Raw genomic sequence first — 18276 nt, 5'->3', positions numbered from 1 at the left:
CCTTCAAGATGTCTCTCTACTGTTGTAAAAATGTAAATGCCGTGTGGCTAGGGCCTCCCGTCGGGTAGACCGTTCACCGGGTGCAAGTCTTTCGAGTTGACGTCACTTCGGCGACTTGCGTGTCGATGGGGATCAAATGATGATTATAAGGACAACACAACATCCAGTCCCTGAGCGGAGAAAATCTCCGACCCAGCCGGGAATCGAACCCGGGGCGTTGGGTATGACATTTCGTCGCGCTGACCACTCAGGTACCAGGGGCGGACTCTCTACTGTTGTAAGTAGGCTGTTTAGGTTTTTATGTTGGTAACGCCACGTAGCGCTCTGTATGAAAATCACTGACTGTACTGTGTGCAATCTGTGACTGGTTGGACTCATTGTTGGAATATTTAAAGTATTTTTTTAAATTTAAACACTACACAAGCGAATATTCCAACAATGAGTTCAACCAGCCACAGACCGGACACAGCGCAGTCAGTGATTTTCATACAGATCGCTACGTGGCGTTACCAACATAAAAACCTAAACAGCCTACTTACACTGTTCCACTCTCGAACGGCGAGCGGAAGAAACGAGCACTTAAATTTTTCTGTGCGAGCCCTGATTTGTCTTATTTTATCGTGTTGATCATTTCTCCCTATGTAGATGGGTGTCAACAGGGTGTTCGCGCGATCGGAGGAGAAAACCGGTGATTTAAATTTCATGAGAAGATGCCGCGTCAACGAAAAACGCCTTTATTTTAATCATTGCCACTCCAGTTAATGTATAAAAATGTCTGTGGCACTGTTTCGCGATAATATAAAACGATCCGTCCTTCTCTGAACTTTTTCGATGTCATCCGTCAGTCCCAGCTGATGCAGATCCCACACCTCACAGCAATACTCCAGGATAGCGCGGACAAGCGTGGTGTAAGCAGTCTTTTTAGTAGACCTGTTGCACCTTCTAAGTATCCTGCCACTCAATCGCAGTCTTTGGTTTGCTCTGCCCACAGCATTACTTATGTGATCGTTCCATTTTAGGTTATTTGTAATTGAAATCTCTAAGTATTCAGTCGAAAATACAGCCTTCAGATTTCTGTGATTTATCGCGTAATGTTTCTTTTAGTACGTGTGTGAATAACTTAACACTTTTCTTTATTCAGGGTTAATCGCCATTTTTCTCACCATTTTACAATTCATTTTGGTCATCTGATGACTGTACAAGACGGTAAATGACAGCACCATCTCCAAACAATCTAAGAGGGCTACTTAAATTGTGTCCTATGTTGTTAATATGGATCGGGAACGATAGAGGGCTATAACACTTCCTTGGGGGACGCCTGATATTGCTTCTGTTTTACTCGAAGTCTTTCCGTCTGTTACTACGAACTGTGACCTTTCTGACAGGAAATCACGAGTCCAGTCGCACAACTGAGGCGATATTCCCCAGGCATATTCATTTTATAGCCTCCTTCTAAGACGTTATCTTATACCCAAAATGACGTTATTGACACTGGCCGTAGAAAGCTACGAGCTTAACGTAAATAGAAGCAACGGAAAAAGTATTATTCGTGGTCGCTTTAGAGGTTCGCAGATGATGCGGTTTTCTGTAAGAAGGTAGCAACGACAGACAACAATAACGATTTGCAGGAATTTCATAGGACTGATGAATTATGCTGACCTTAAATAAATGTAACATATTGTGCATACGAGGGAAAAGAAATCCATTACTCTACAGCTCCACTATTGAAGACAAATTTCTGGAAACAGTAACCTCTTTATAATACCCACGTGTATCTGTCCGCATCTACCTTACGTGGAATGGCCAGACAAAACAAATAGTAGGAAAAGCAGATGCCAGATTGAGATTCGCAGGGAGACTCTCCAGCATCCACTAAACAAGTGGTTTAGTAAGCGCTTCAGGTCTGGGGCGTCTTGTTACGGTTTGCGCCTTTCGACCCGTCGGAGGTTTGAGTCCTCCCTCGGGTATGAGTGTATGTGTTGTCCTTAGCGTAAGTTAGTTTAAGTTAAATTAAGTAGTGCGTAAGCCCAGGGACCGATGACCTCAGCAGTTTGGTCTCATAGTCCTCACCATAAATTTCCAAGTTTTACTAAGCGTTTTTTCTACCTATTCTTGATCATTGTTCATCACTATGGGACCCTTACAAGGTGGGACTGATAGATAAAGAAGAGCGGCGCGTTTCTTCTCGGGGTTGTTTGGTCGGCGCGAAAGCGTTACACAGACACTCATAAAGGTCAAGTGGTAGACGCTGCATCACAGAAAGGAAATTGGAAATTTGTGGTAAGGTCTTGTTGATGTCATCGGTCCTTAAGCTTACACACAGTTTGATCTAACTTAAACTAACCTACATTAAGGACGTCACACACACCCATCATGCCAGAGGGAGGACTCGAACCTCCGTGGGGGAGGGGGGGGGGGCGGGGGGGGGGGGGGAGCCGCGGGGACAGTGACAAGACGCTCCAGACCACGCCGCGCGGCATCACGGAAAGGTTTGCTATTGAAATTTCCGGACAAAATAATATTTCCCCCGACATACTTCTCGCAAAGTGACCAGAACGAGAAAATTCTAGAAATTAGAGCTAATACAGAGGCTTACCGAAAATAATTATTCCCATGTCTCATTCGTGAGTGAAACAAGGAAGGGCGATCAGTTAATAGTACCAGATGCACCCTCCGCCACACGCCGTCAGGTGGCTTACGGAGTGTTCATGTAGACATAGTTGTAGATATAAATGATGAAGAAGTGGTTCTGAGTATGTGACTCTATAAACACTAACGTAAGTCATGGTTGTGAAGTGATGTACGAGGTGTATTCAAGTTCTAAGGCCTCCGATTTTTTTTCTCCGGACTGGAAAGAGATAGAAACATGCACATTGTTTTAAAATGAGGCCGCGTTCATTGTCAATTCGTCCTAGAGATGGCAGCACCGTACAGCAGATGGAATTTTACCGCCAGTGGCGAGAATGAGAACTGTTTTAAATACTTAAAATGACGACGTTTTCCTCACTTGAACAGCGTGTAATCATTCGTTTTCTAAATTTGCGTGGTGTGAAACCAACTGAAATTCATCGACAGTTGAAGGAGACATGTGGTGATGGAGTTATGGATGTGTCAAAAGTGCGTTCGTGGGTGCGACAGTTTAACGAAGGCAGAACATCGTGTGACGACAAACCAATCCACCTCGGGCTCGCACAAGCCGGTCTGACGACATGATCGAGAAAGTTGAGAGAATTGTTTTGGGGGATCGCCGAATGACTGTTGAACAGATCGCCTCCAGAGTTGGCATTTCTGTGGGTTCTGTGCACACAATCCCGCATGACGACCTGAAAATGCGAAAAGTGTCATCCAGGTGGGTGCCACGAATGCTGACGGACGACCACATGGCTGCCCTTGTGGCATGTTGCCAAGCAATGTTGACGCGTAACGACAGCATGAATGGGACTTTCTTTTCGTCGGTTGTGACAATGGATGAGACGTGGATGCCATTTTTCAATCCAGAAACAAAGCGCCAGTCAGCTCAATGGAAGCACACAGATTCACCGCCACCAAAAAAATTTCGGATAACCGCCACTGCTGAGAAAATGATGGTGTCCATGTTCTGGGACAGCGAGGGCGTAATCCTTGCCCATTGCGTTCCAAAGGGCACTATGGTAACAGGTGCATCCTACGAAAATATTTTGAAGAACAAATTCCTTCCTGCACTGCAACAAAAACGTCCGGGAAGGGCTGTGCATGTGCTGTTTCACCAAGACAACGCACCCGCACATCGAGCTAACGTTACGCAACAGTTTCTTCGTGATAACAACTTTGAAGTGATTCCTCGTGCTCCCTATTCACCAGACCTGGCTCCTAGTGACTTTTGGCTTTTTCCAACAATGAAAGACAATCTCCGTGGCCGCACATTCACCAGCCGTGCTGCTATTGCCTCAGCGATTCTCCAGTGGTCAAAACAGACTCCTAAAGAAGCCTTCGCCGCTGCCATGGAATCATGGCGCCAGCGTTGTGAAAAATGTGTACGTCTTCAGGGCGATTACGTCGAGAAGTAACGCCAGTTTCATCGATTTCGGGTGAGTAGTTAATTAGAAAAAAAATCCGAGGCCTTAGAACTTGAATGCACCTCTTATACGTCGCAGTCTGTCGTATGGAATCAATACAATAAGAGAGACAGGCGTGGAGGAGAGTCAGTATGGCAGAAAGGATCTATCGTTTTTGCCGGTGCCCATGACCACACCGTGAATGAAGTTGGTGTATCAACGCGAACCGTCCAACGTATCTACAAGGAATGGCACGCCTATACCACTCGCAGCCACGTAACGAGGCGTGAGACAACAGGTCGTAAAGCGATCCTAACCAACAGCGACCGGAGATGAGTGTCATGCAGTGTCAGTGACAATCGGTTATGAACACGACAGGAGTTGCTTCCGCCAGTGAATGCGAGTTTCTCGTCGAGCACAGCGAAGGGAGCTGCATGCAATGGACATGTGACGTCGTGTACCTCGTGGGAGACGGTTGCTCATAGCAGAAGATGCAGCTGCACGTCTTTAATGAGCTAAGCATAATCACTGGACAGCAAGCGACTGTTGTCGTCTGATGTGGTCGAAATCTAGTAAACTGGAAAAACTGGAAAAACAGGAGTAAAAGAAAATATATACCACTTTAAGGCGTTGGTGATCAAGGAAGATTTAAACAATGTAAGGAGGAATGAGTGATTTGGAAATGAGCGAAGAATTACAATAATATACTGAGAGACAAAAAATGTCATACAAATTACTGAAACATCTGAACAAAGAAGAGAGAGATACCGTAAATCTAAATGTAATACAACCATCTGACTGGAGTACACATTATAAAGAACTGTGGTACAACTCTGGCATCAAAGAAGCAGATAAAACAGAATAACTACAAGGAATAAATTATATTGAACTGACGGAACTGAAGACAGTAAAAGAAAATGAAAAGTTAAAATCAACAGGGCTAGATGGAATAAATACCGAGTTGATTAAACTCGGAAGAACTCTCTTAGAATTAAGAATGCTGCATCTCTTCAACATTTCCTGGATGAAATACGAATTTTCTGGAGAAATGGAAAATAGCAAAGGTCATTTGAACATAATATATTATTATATATTATATTATACATCATATATACAATATTCTTATATACTATATTCTTATACTACAAAGAAGGCGATAGATGTAATACAATTACAGGAGCATAAATATTCTAACTATTCGGTACAAAATCTACAGCAAAATAATAAACGAAAGACTGTGCATTGCCTTGGTTGTAATTTTAATGGGGGAACAAACAGCTTTTTCGAAGCAGGAGATCTTGCATAGACGACGTTTTTGCGCAGAAACAGATAATTCAAAAGACACGAGATTTTAATCTGTAACCTCAGTTAGCATTTGTAGACAATGAAAAATCATCTGAGAGAATTTACAAATAAAGCTTAGGGCAATAGTGAAAAAAAAGAGGAATCCCAAAAAAAGTCTGATTCACATCGCAAAAAGCCTGTGTATAAGCACACGGGTGAAGAGCGAACACCGGAAATACAAACAAATGAAGGAGTAAGATAAATGTGTAGCTTGTCACCAGCGCTATTCAGTATCTGTATAGACGACATGATCACGAATGGATAAGAGATAGAAAGCCATAAGCCACAAATACTGGGAGGAATAAATGTATTAATACAATTTCATTCGTGGATAATCACGTTATCATACAAAACAGTGCAGATGAATTACAGAGGATATTACGTAATTTAAATGAGGTAGGTGCAAGTTACACTCTGCTATATGTGTAAATAAAAGTAAGACCTGGCTTTTTTAGGTATTCACCCAGTACGAACAAAAATAGTCCTCAATAATAAACCAATAGAACAGGTAGCCCATTTCAAGTATTTAAGATGTGACATGTCGTATAATGAGAATACGGATGTACAGAAAAAATCCAAGTATATGTGGCACAATAAGAACACTTAACAAGGAAACAGACATAAGTGATATTTAATAAAGTTATGGCAGTTCCTACTGGACACTGAGAAATAAAGATTTACAGCAACTAGAAGCATCAGAAATTAAATTTCTAAGATCTGTGAAAGGCTTCATTAGGGAAGAAAAAAATTAGAAACGAAATAATAAGGAAGGAATCAGAAATCAAACCAATAACCCAAAAGGCAATTCAATAGAGAGAACGTGTGCTTCGTCCGTCACCACAAAGACTTCCAAATCTTGCAATGGATTACAAACCACGGGGCAAGAGATGTATAAGACCGAGACCGGAACGGGCACCAGGCACAACCCTGGGGTAGCAGAAGAAGAAGTAGATACTGACGGAGTACAAAAGTGAGCTTCTTTACTTTGTTTCTTGCTGTGTCCTAGCTCACGAGAGTATGAGTGTCGATGTGTGGAAGCATCGACATGAACTCGAAACAAGTGCTGTATCTTGTTTCCAATGCCTGAGATTGATGTGGTGCAGCTGGTAGCATTGGTACAATTTGACAATATGCTCTAAAGTCGAAACTCGTCCATCGTAAGGTATAAATATTTTTTTTATTTTTGGCAAACGCTCATGGCCATCGCTTTACTCCTAAAATTAATGTTTGATAAAAACATTGAAATAATCCAAAGAAATCAAGAAACCCAAATTCATGTTAAGCAGTACGATGAGTATGATTGAAGCGTGTTGTTAGCACTCTTTAACTTGTAAGTAGTGGAGGTAATGGCCAAAATTAAAAGAACTTAGAAGACAAACTGTTCGCTGATGGTAAATTGTTTGTTACAGAATCCAAGGTAGGATTTGGTGTTAAGAGTACACGAGATAAGGACAAAATTGTTAAGAATAGTGGAATGGGTAATTCTTATCTACGTAGGAAAGGCCCAGCACAATGATTCAATTCAGCTGCACAGGAAGCATGATGAAAGAGGAGTGACGAAAAAAGAGAGATGCAAAAATCAGTCTGCTAGTCTGGAACGGGCACTGTCGTGCTCATCAAAACGAGAACTCACAATAGAAAATAATTATAAAACTTCATGTCCGGAATACAGCATAATACAGAATGGCAAGTGAATCAGGTAAAAAACAAAAGCTAAAATTATTGGAAACTTGATGTTTCAGGAGGACGTTGAGGAAGAAGAGAAGAAAAAATGTATAAACGGAACGGTTAGTGGAATGATATGTAGAAGAAAAATATTGTAAAGTTAAAAATTTATGAAATAGTTTACTGAGGTATGTAAAGATTACAAAAACGGAAAGAATACAGGAATTTGTTAACAATCTTTCAGACAACTCGTTCCACGTCATGACGATATATTGCGCAAGGGTCCGATGTTAAATGTAAATAACTAACTGAGTAACTGACTAAATAGTTATTTAAACTTTCATCCTCCGCTGAAAACTACAGAAACATCGATTTGTTATGGATGGACTATTTTTATGTTATCAGAAACTTGTATTAGAGGTCTCTTGTACTTTGGTTCGGTCCATGTCTTATCCTCATGTTGTCTCCGGTACCAAGGCTAAACACGTGGAGAGGAAAAATTAGTCATTCTTCCAATCCATCTGTGACATGAAACAGCAAACCAGTGTTTTTAATAGTATTAGTTGAAAACAGTCTTGGTTACAATTTTAGCTTTTTTTATTTATTAACTACGTGTTTCACCTTATTTAGGCATCTTCAGGCTGATCTTAATCTGGTATTAATTAAGGATCTTGACTGTGTGTCATCAGATGGGTACCCACGAGGTAATTCATAATGTTCGGCACACAGTATATGTTCCAAAATCCTACTGAAACTCGACGAGTGTACAGGTATGTAATTCGTGGGATTACTTCTGTTTGATTTCTTGATATTGGTGTGATCTGTGCAGCTTTCCAGTCTTTAGGTACGGATCTTTCGTCGTGCGAGCCGTTGAGTATTTTGAGTTGCTTTGCTGCTCAAGGATATCTACTTCTAAGTTATTCATGTTGGCAGCAGTTCTTGATTCGAATTCTGGAATATTTACTTCGTCTTATTTGCTGAAAGAATTTCCTTATTTAGTAACGCCGCTTTAGTGGCACTGTCATCGGCAACATTACCATCGCTATTGCGTAATGAAGATAGTCTTGCTGTAAGTTTTCTTCACATACCAACAGAATATCTTTGCAGTTTCTACTAGATTTCGAGACAGATTTCATTGTGGAAACTATTAAAAGCATCTCACGTTGAATTTCACGCTAAATTTCGAACTTCCGTAAAACGTCGTCAGTCTAGGGCATTTTGCATTTTTAAAAATTTGGTTTTCTTTTTCGTTGCTTCTGCAAAAGTATTCTGATCTGTTTTGTGTACCTTAGGGGATCAGTTGTATTATTAATTTATTTTTTATGAATTTCTCCATTGCTATTTCTTCGAACTGAAGCCACATCTTGTCTACACTTGTATAGTTAGTTCGGAAGAAATGGAGGCTGTCTCATAGGAAAGCGTCATGCGATTTTTTATCTACTTTTTTAAAAGATATGTGTTGCGTTTGTATGTTGCAGTATTCAGTCTCGCTACAACGACCTTGTGGTCACTAATATTTGTATCCTTCATAATGCTCCCTATTTACTCAGGATTATTTGTTGCTAAGAGGTCGAATATGTTTTCACAACCATTTAAACTTTGAGTGATCCCCCGAACTAACTGCTCAAAATTATTTTCGGGGAAAGTATTTAGTTCGATATCTGATGCTGTTTAACGTCTACAACCGACTTTAAACGTTTTTTAGTTTCGCCCACATATTGATGGTGGAGTGAAGTCACCACGATGTACAGTTCTATGAGTGGAATACCTATTTGAAATGAGACTCACGTCTTCCATGAACTGTTCAGCAACTGTATCATCTGAGTCGGAATATTGGTGAAGGGATCCAATTATTAATTTATACCGGTTGTCAAGTATAACCTCTACCCATACCAACCCACACGAACTAGCTACTTCAATTTCGCTACAAGATAGACTACTTCTAACAGCATTAAAAATGCCACCACCAACTGTACTTATTCTAATCTTTCTGAGCACCGTTAGGTTCTTTGTAAAAATTTCAGCCGATCTCCGGCTTTAGCTAGCTTTCGGTACGTATAACAAGTTGTGCTTCTGGCCTTCTAGTAGCGCCTGGACCTCTCATTTTTTACAAAATAGCAACGACTATTTATTACTACTATATGTATGGTTCCTTGGTCTACCCTTGTCTTCTGATCTCTTCGGCATTTGAGACTGAAATCCTTTTAGTTCTTTACCGAGAGCCTCTAACCTAAAAAACCGCACAATTTTCTTGACACAGCCATCGCTGCCTGTGTGCATTGGACCGCTGAACTATGAAGCGGGACCCGATACCCAACTACCCTATCGTGCAAGTCAAGGAATCTGTAGTCTACATGGTCGCAATACCGTCTGAGCCTCTGATTCGGAACTTCCACACGGTTCTGTATCAAAGGTCCGCAATCGGTCCTGTCGACGATGCTACAAATTGTGAACTCTGCCGCCTGCATGTCACAATCGAGACTGGCAGTCTTCACCGTTTCAGACAGCCGCCGGAAACCAGAGAGAATCTCTTCCGATTAGTAACGATATGAACACCCACCAGCAGCTGGCTGCATTTTGTGCTGTTAATAGCATCTGGAAGGGCTCGTCCCACATCTGGGACGATTCTCACCACAGACTGCACACTGGACATCTTCCCCTCCTTGGCAACGATGTCCCTAAGGGCCTCAATCATACCCTTAACATACAAGCTCCCAGCTACCGGTAATCTGTGACTGCCCTGATACTGCAGGCTAAAAGGCTTTCTTTGAAACAGGACTAGCTCCTGCGTCTGGTTTAGGATATTAGTCAGCCACCGTAGCGCCTTAAACCTTTTCTCAGATGATCCAGGGAGACCTTTCGAGCAGCGTCCCAGAAAGTCTTTGGATGTCAAGCTCAGTGTGGGCAGTAAACGGTGAGACCAGAGTAGTGGACTGATTGTGAGACCTGTGGAACATGCCGGAAGGCCACACAGTTATGTCCATTGCGAAAGCCTCGAACATCGTGACCGAAGCCAGCCAATGTAATGAACGGGAATGTAATAAACGATCAAATTAACAATTCACTGTTCATGGTAGCCACAAAACAATAACAACTCGAAATGTATAACTTAAGCATACTAAATAGTAACGTACTCAATCTGCCCACCACTGACAGTTACATATGTAAGAGTTTGCCATTCGCTCCACTCAAAATCCCGCTCTTGCGAGAGCACCCCAACAATAGGCCTTCACAATAACACACTCACCTACATAACAACAAATGAACATCGAACTGCGTACAGGTGTCAAAATGCAAATATACAACGATAAAAAAGAATCCACAGCGACAGGTGGAAACACTGTAAACTGCAAACACACACAACTAAAATACGTTTAAAATAGCAGACAGCGAAAGTGAAGCGGTCGAGTGATATTCGTTCAAGATTGTCGAAAATCGGACGTTCTGGTTCACGCAGGATAAGTAAGTACATTTCGTGTGCGACGTGTATGTGATACCAAGATTCTGAAAGATCACAAGTCGAATCAAACAATATATTAACCTCTCGAAACTTGCTCCTCCAAAAGTTAATGAAAAAACTATTGTATAGTTAACATATTTGGAAACCTTACACACTTATATAGATACAACAAACATGTATTACAGGTCTCTGAGGATACTTCGCAAATAAAACGACTTGAACCACGTGTAGCATAAAAACAAACAGATTTTTATGTGGTTTCCTAGACGGGCCACATCACCAAGAAGAAATAATAATTACAAAAATCATGGAGTTAGTATTTTAAATATGGCCACGGTCATGTGATAATGGTTGTTCAGTTAAAGTTAGTATTTCGTATCTAATGTTAAATAGAATTTTTTTCCAGTTTCATGAGACCACAAGTATCAGACCGGATCGTACAAGAGCCTTACATACAGTGTCTTAAAATATATAACTTATACAGAGCTTTTACTGAAAAATTCCAGGAAATGAAAATCCGCCTTTCATTCTTCCTTAACTGGAATAACACCTTTATTTCACAAGACCGTCGTACTCCTGAACACATTTACAGTGCTTTCACCACTGTGCCACCTCTTTCGCTGTTTTTCTCTAGGTTAGCAAATATATTCGATCCGGCTTGGTAGCTATGTGGTCAGCGTGGTGGATCATTAACCGAAGGGGACCGGGTTCGATTTCCGGCCGCATCGCAGGTTTCCTCCGATAGAGGACTGAGTATTGTGTTGTCTTTATGTTCTTCATATTATTTAAAGAAGTATTAGCAACTGTATACCAATAAGACTGCAGTAAAAGAAGTCTTTTCTGTTAGATTTAAATGCATCCGACTCACCTTACATTTCAAGGCGGTGGTTTACTCTCTACTATTAATGAAGTAAATAAATAAATGTTCTTACGTTCGTATCGTCATAACTGACATTCTCTTGTTGGGATGGCTCTATGGGCACGTCCCTAAAGCTAATAAATTTAAAAAATCCAAAAACAAAAGCAATTCGGTCACAAAAAATATATTCGTAACAAAAGGCTTTTAACTGCAGCTTTATTTCTCTGCAAACCTAATTCTCGTTTCCGTGTAATCATCTCTCAGTTGTGAGCACTGTCAGTAACGTTGAACTGACTTCATTAAATCATCCTCAGAGAAGATCTCCGAATGGGATTTATCAGGTTGACGGTTGCAATCCTATTTCAAACCGTTCTTCACTGAACCATTATTTCAAGTGCAAGAGGATCATAAAAGAAACATCACTCCAAATGTAACCGTTCAGGCGTAGATTCTTCAGCATACACAAAAATCAATTCACAGAACCGCAGCAGGCACTTTGCAACTTGCAGAGAAACGATTTACGTAGTAATTTTTGTGACTTCGCAAACATTCGAAAACGGGAAATACTTGGGGGGGGGGGGGGGAGGGGAGAACTTTGATAACCATTTTCATTATATAAAATACAGGGGCATTATGCAGAGGTAAAGGAAGCAGAGAAACTGTCGTTAGCCAATCCGTGAGTTCAAAAGCCACGGTGGCGTCCGTTGAACGTAACGCCGCGGGCTGACAAGTCACGAACCAGCTCCGGGCGGGCCGGGGTCCGTGAATTTCCGCTGTGGTAGGGGGCGGGGTCGCACCTGGCAACGCCCGCGCATAATAACCCGTTGCGACCGCCACTCTATTAGCGTCGCCTTACAAATAGTTGCCTTCGCATCGTACATTAGCGGACCGCACTGCGGTCTGCTTCCCGCCCGGTGGTTTCGCTAATGTCGTAATTACGTTTAATGAACACGACTTGATCTCAGTACGTCGTCACCTGTTCATCTCCCGCTTGCTGATAAACACCTGACTTGCTACTGATAAACGTTCTTCGATTTTACGGTACTCATTTGAGTGAATCATTCTAAACCATTGCTATTGATTCGAAGTACACTATCTGATCTAAAGAACCGAGACACCGATTGGTGGACATTAATATGAAGTGCGTCCACCCTTCGCCTTTGTAAAGGCATGAACTCTGCTGGGAACACTTTCAGTGAGGTGTCTGAAAGTCTGTGGAAGAATGGTAGCCCATTCTCCCTCAAGAGCCGAAACCAGAGAATTTTGTGTGTGAGCGGTCCAATTGTACGTGGGTCCGCAGCTCGTGGACTCACGGTCGAGTTCGCGCTTCCCGAGCACGGGGTCCCGGGTTCGATTCCCGAGGGGGCCAGGGATTTTGATCTGCTTTGAGATGGCTGGCTGTTTGTGTTATCCTCATCGTTTCATCATTATTCATGAAAGGGGCGAGATTGGACTGATCAATGGTTGGGAATTTCCACGGGCGCTGGTAACCGCCCAGTTGAGCGCCCACAAACCAAACATCATCAACTGTACGTGGAGCCCGGGTTTGTAATATACTCGTAACTCATGAAAAATGACCTGAAATGGTTGTCATATGCGGAAGAGATTGTATCTTTGACACCACAGAACGAAATATGTTGCCTGAGTGGCAGAATCGATTTTAAGTAGGACAGTGCCGTTGCAGTCTGTTATAGGTAGGACATAAGACTTAAAGCTAGTGGCCAGCTGTGAGAATTTAGTTGTTGGTCTATGGACGAAGTTAAAACGAAATGATGAATGATATAGTTTACGCTCACATAGATCCAGTAATTATTTCTATAAAAGTATAAAGCGTTTATTGTTAATTTATGAGGTTATAAGATTATGAATGAAGGTGATACAGATCGTTAATAAATATTGACCATTGTCCAAGACAATTACAGAAGAGTAATGAATTTATACTTTAACTCAAACGGAAAGCAACTGGAAGAAAATTGTAAGGTAATAAAACTTTGTATGTGTAATTTATATATGGAAGAAGTCTGGAGATACTGACAGGTTTCAGATAGATTATATAATGGTAAGACAGAGATTTAGGAACCAGGTCTTAAATTGTAAGACATTCAAGTGGCAGATGTGGACTCTGACCACAATCTATTGGTTATGAACTGTAGATTAAAACTGAAAAACTGCAAAAACGTGGGAATTTAAGGAGATGGGACCTGGATAAACTGACTAAACCAGAGGTTGTACAGAGTTTCAGGGAGAGCATAAGGGAACAATTGACAGGAATGGGGGAAAGAAATACAGTAGAAGAAGAATGGGTAGCTTTGAGAGATGAAGTAGTGAAGGCAGCAGAAGATCAAGTAGGTAAAAAGGCGAGGGCTAGTTGAAATCCTTGGGTAACAGAAGAAATATTGAATTTAATTGATGAAAGGAGAAAATATAAAAATGCAGTAAATGAAGCAGGCAAAAAGGAATACAAACGTCTCAAAACTGAGATCGACAGGAAGTGCAAAATGGCTAAGCAGGCATGGCTGGAGGACAAATGTAAGGATGTAGAGGCCTATCTCACAAGGGTAAGATAGATACTGCCTACAGGAAAATTAAAGAGACCTTTGGAGAAAAGAGAACCACTTGTATGAGTATGAAGAGCTCAGATGGAAATCCAGTTCTATGCAAAGAAGGGAAAGCAGAATGGTGGAAGGAGTATATAGAGGGTCTATACAAGGGCAGTGTACTTGAGGACAATATTATGGAAATGAAAGAGGATGTAGATGAAGATGAAATGGGAGATATAATACTGCGTGAAGAGTTTGACAGAGCAATGAAAGACCTGAGTCGAAACAAGGCCCCGGAAGTAGACAACATTCCATTAGAACTACTGACGGCCTTGGGAGAGCCAGTCCTGACAAAACTCTACCATCTGGTGAGCAGAATGTATGAGACAAGGGTAATACCCTCAGACTGCAAGAAGAATATAATAATTCCAATCCCAAAGAAAGCAGGTAATGACAGATGTGAAAATTACCGAACAATCATTTTAATAAGTCACGGATACAAAATACTAACGCGAATTCTTTACAGACGAATAGAAAAACTGGTAGAAGCTGACCTCGGGGAAGATCAGTTTGGATTCCGTAGAAATATTGGAACACGTGAGGCAATACTGACCCTACTACTTATCTTAGAAGCTAGATTAAGGAAAGGCAAACCTACATTTCTAGCATTTGTAGACTTAGAGAAAGCTTTTGATAATGTTGACTGGAATACTCTCTTTCGAATTCTGAAGCTGGCAGGGGTAAAATACAGGGAGCGAAAGGCTATTTACAATTTGTACAGAAACCAGATGGCAGTTATACGAGTCGAGGGGCATGAAAGGGAAGGAGTGGTTGGGAAGGGAGTGAGACAGTGTTGTAGCCTATCTCCGATGTTATTCAATCTGTATATTGAGCAAGCAGTGAAGGAAACAAAAGAAAAATTTGGAGTAGGTACTAAAATCCATGGAGAAGAAATAAAAACTTTGAGGTTTGCGGATGACACTGTAATTCTGTCAGAGACAGCAAAGGACTTGGAAGAGCAGTTGAACGGAATGGACAGTGTCATGAAAGGAGGGTATAAGATGAACATCAACAAAAGCAAAACGAGGATAATGGAGTGTAGTCGAATTAAGTCGCGTGATGCTGAGGGAATTAGATTAGGAAATGAGGCACTTAAAGTAGTGAAGGAGTTTTGCTGTCTGGGGAGTAAAATAACTGATGAAGTTCGAAGTAGAGAGGATATAAAATGCAGACTAGCAATGGCAAGGAAAGCGTTTCTGAAGAAGAGAAATTTGTTAACACCGAGTATAGATTTGAGTGTCAGGAAGTCGTTTCTGAAAGTATTTGTATCGAGTGTAGCCATGTATGGAAGTGAAACATGGACGATAACTGGTTTGGACAAGAAGAGAATAGAAGCTTTCGAAATGTGGTGCTACAGAAGAATGTTGAAGATTAGATGGGTAGATCATATAACTAATGAGGAGGTACTGAATAGGACTGGGGAGAAGAGATGTTTGCGGCACAACTTCACTAGAAGTAGGGACCGGTTGGTAGGACATGTTCTGAGGCATGAAGGGATCACCAATTTAGTATTGGAATGCAGCGTGGAGGGTAAAAATCGTAGAGGGAGACCAAGAGATTAATACACTAAACAGATTCAGAAGGACGTAGATTGCAGTAGGTACTGGGAGATGAAGAAGCTTGCACAGGATAGAGTATCATGGAGAGCTGCATCAAACCAGTCTCAGGACTGAAGACCACAACAACAACAACATATGGAATTTTAAATATGCATCAACGCGATATGTTGATTTGGCTGAATTTTCCAGTACTGATGCTTGAATGTAGGAGCCAAGTATTTTCCATCAGATTTAATGTATAGGTTGATTAGGCATATCCGATTTGTAATATTCTGTGTGTTTTGTAACTCTTATACAGATAAGTTAAATTTTGGAATCTATTTTGTCAAACTATGTCAGGCTATTGCTCATGTAACAATCCAAGTGTTTTTAATTACGACAGTAAGTGAGAATTGTAGAACAGTTGAGAAGTTCCCTGATTCTGAAGATAATGTAAAATGTTTCATATCAGATTTTGTGAAGGTGAAACTTAATTTTGAAAACAATTTTCAAATTGAAGCATTTGTTCTTAGCACGTCGCCTTATCAGTACCTCAGTCTGTTCCATATAGTTTTTATGAATATTTTTATAAAATAAATCATTTTTTAATGAGAATCAGAAAAATATTAATGTGCTAGAATCAGAAAAGTATTAATGTTTGTAACAGTTTCAAAACGAGCAGCGTCACACAGCGCTGAGCCAATATCAAGTATTTTCACTGAAAATTTGCACAGGGAATTTTGTCAGTTTATTGTACAGGGCCGTAGAACTCGGTACTCATGCGACTGAGTAAATTTCAGAGGGACTGATAATTTTGAGGACTGCGTTTTGGTTTTACAGGTTAAGTTGTTTAAAATTTTTTGATTACAGTAAAATTGATTAAGCACACCATTTGCTCAACAACAAATCGCACAGTGAACTTAAATAACACAAACATCACGCATTTCATATTCGTTGGCAAACAAACACATAAATCTTTTGTAGAAAGTTATATTGTTATATAAAGAACGTTAAAAGTAATGTTGCACGCTGGAGTCCCGAGTGAAGTCGACGTTCTTCCTCATTCCAGATTGGGTCCGAGCCAGCGCCTCTGGGTCGTCGTGCGTCCGAAGGCAATTGGGACTTCAGTTGGGACGGAGCACCAGTGAAGCCGGACATCCATCACTCGCCCGACCGTTATCGACACACATGACGTGAGAGGGGGACGACCCTGGTTGGTCGTTCTGTGGGTCATCTCATTAGACGACGTGTATTTGGTCGCCGACCGCATCTGGGTTCTCCGTGTGTGTCGACTTGTCATTCGTCCTTGTTATTCCTCAGTCACTGGTTTTAGTATTGTTTGAGTTGTTTGTGGAAGTGTTTCATGGAACCGTGTGTAGCTTGTGTGGTTTTGACTGAGCAGCTATTTTAATGCTGTCTGTGTGCTGCATGCAGTGAGCTGAGGCCACGCCAGGGCTGCTGGAGGCGCACACGCACGGTCGGATATGTGAGGCGCTAGCTGCAAGAGCTACAAAGTTCGTCGCCCACAGAACCTGGACACTGAAGTTGAGTGATCAGCTAACCTGTTATGACGCCTCAACTGCTGTCTTCGTTCATTGCCGGTTGTTGCTTTCTGGGCCATTCCCACAAGCAGCAAAGTATGGTGTGTTGGGAGTCGGCGAAATTTTGCAGCCATCTTCCTGTATGGTGCTTAACTATTGAATTGGTTCATACTTATTATTGAAGTGCACCGGCAGTATGTTCTGCCTTGTGGCCATTAACGTTCCAGTTACCTGCCCTGGTCGTTAGCGCAGTTTTCCATCAGTGTGTTTTTCCTCGCTGTCTGGCACGGTGTGTAGTTCGATAGCCTTTGGTGCTGTTCGTATTTCTGAGTAGTTATTGTGTCTTGACTGTATTTAGACACCAATTTTCAAGACGTAGTGCTGCTGGTATCTTCGTCCTCGCTGATTTTCTGCTGTTGTGCGGTTGGTCGGGCAGAAGGGAATTGATTAAGTTGTTGGTCGGTCCTTCAGCCGTCCCTAGGTCGGGTTGCCATCCGAATATTTAGTGTTACGCTTGGCTGCCTGTCTCACCTAAACTTATGTTAGAGTCACCTCCTCAGGCTGACCCCTGGAACACCTCTGAGCACCATTGTTCTGTTGTTTTCAGATTGTGATTTTGTCTCATACTGTGAGAGGTCTTCAGCAGCCTATTAATTCAGTTTGTTTTAATTTTAAAGTAAGGCCTTCAGCTGTCTTAAGTTAAAACTTTAAAGATTCTTGTTTGAACTAATTTTTTTTTAAAATGAAGAAAAGGGGAATTTTACTCTATTACAAATCCTTGTTATCCAGGCCTTACGCCTTGAGTTGTTCTATCTTCAGTATGTGGCTTTCAACTGAGCTTTTATGTCAGATATTTTTAAGATGAGGCCTTCAGCCTCCTTAAATTAAAATTTGAAAATTCACTTGTTTAAAACCCTTTTAAATTTTCTTTTCTATTGGAAATTCTTGTTATCTAGGCCTTAAGCCTCGGTTCTTCTATGTCTAGTGTGTGGCCTTCACCTGAGTATTTACGTAAAATTTGCCGTTGTGTGTATTCCTTAAAGCAATTTTAATAACTTGTGTTCCGGATTTCAGCCATATTTTGTTTAATCCTTTTAAGGGTATGTGTGATTAAGTGTTTTGGGGAAAAAAAAGTTCGTGTGTTTGGTGTAACTGGCAGTAACTGATTTTGGCCCCTTTCCACAACCATAACCTCATCCTCACTGTCCTGCGAAATCAGATTTCAGTGATGACAC

Source organism: Schistocerca serialis, chromosome 1, assembly GCF_023864345.2.
Source record: "Schistocerca serialis cubense isolate TAMUIC-IGC-003099 chromosome 1, iqSchSeri2.2, whole genome shotgun sequence".
Lineage (NCBI taxonomy): Eukaryota > Metazoa > Arthropoda > Insecta > Orthoptera > Acrididae > Schistocerca > Schistocerca serialis.
Note: the sequence above shows the minus strand (reverse complement) of the source record.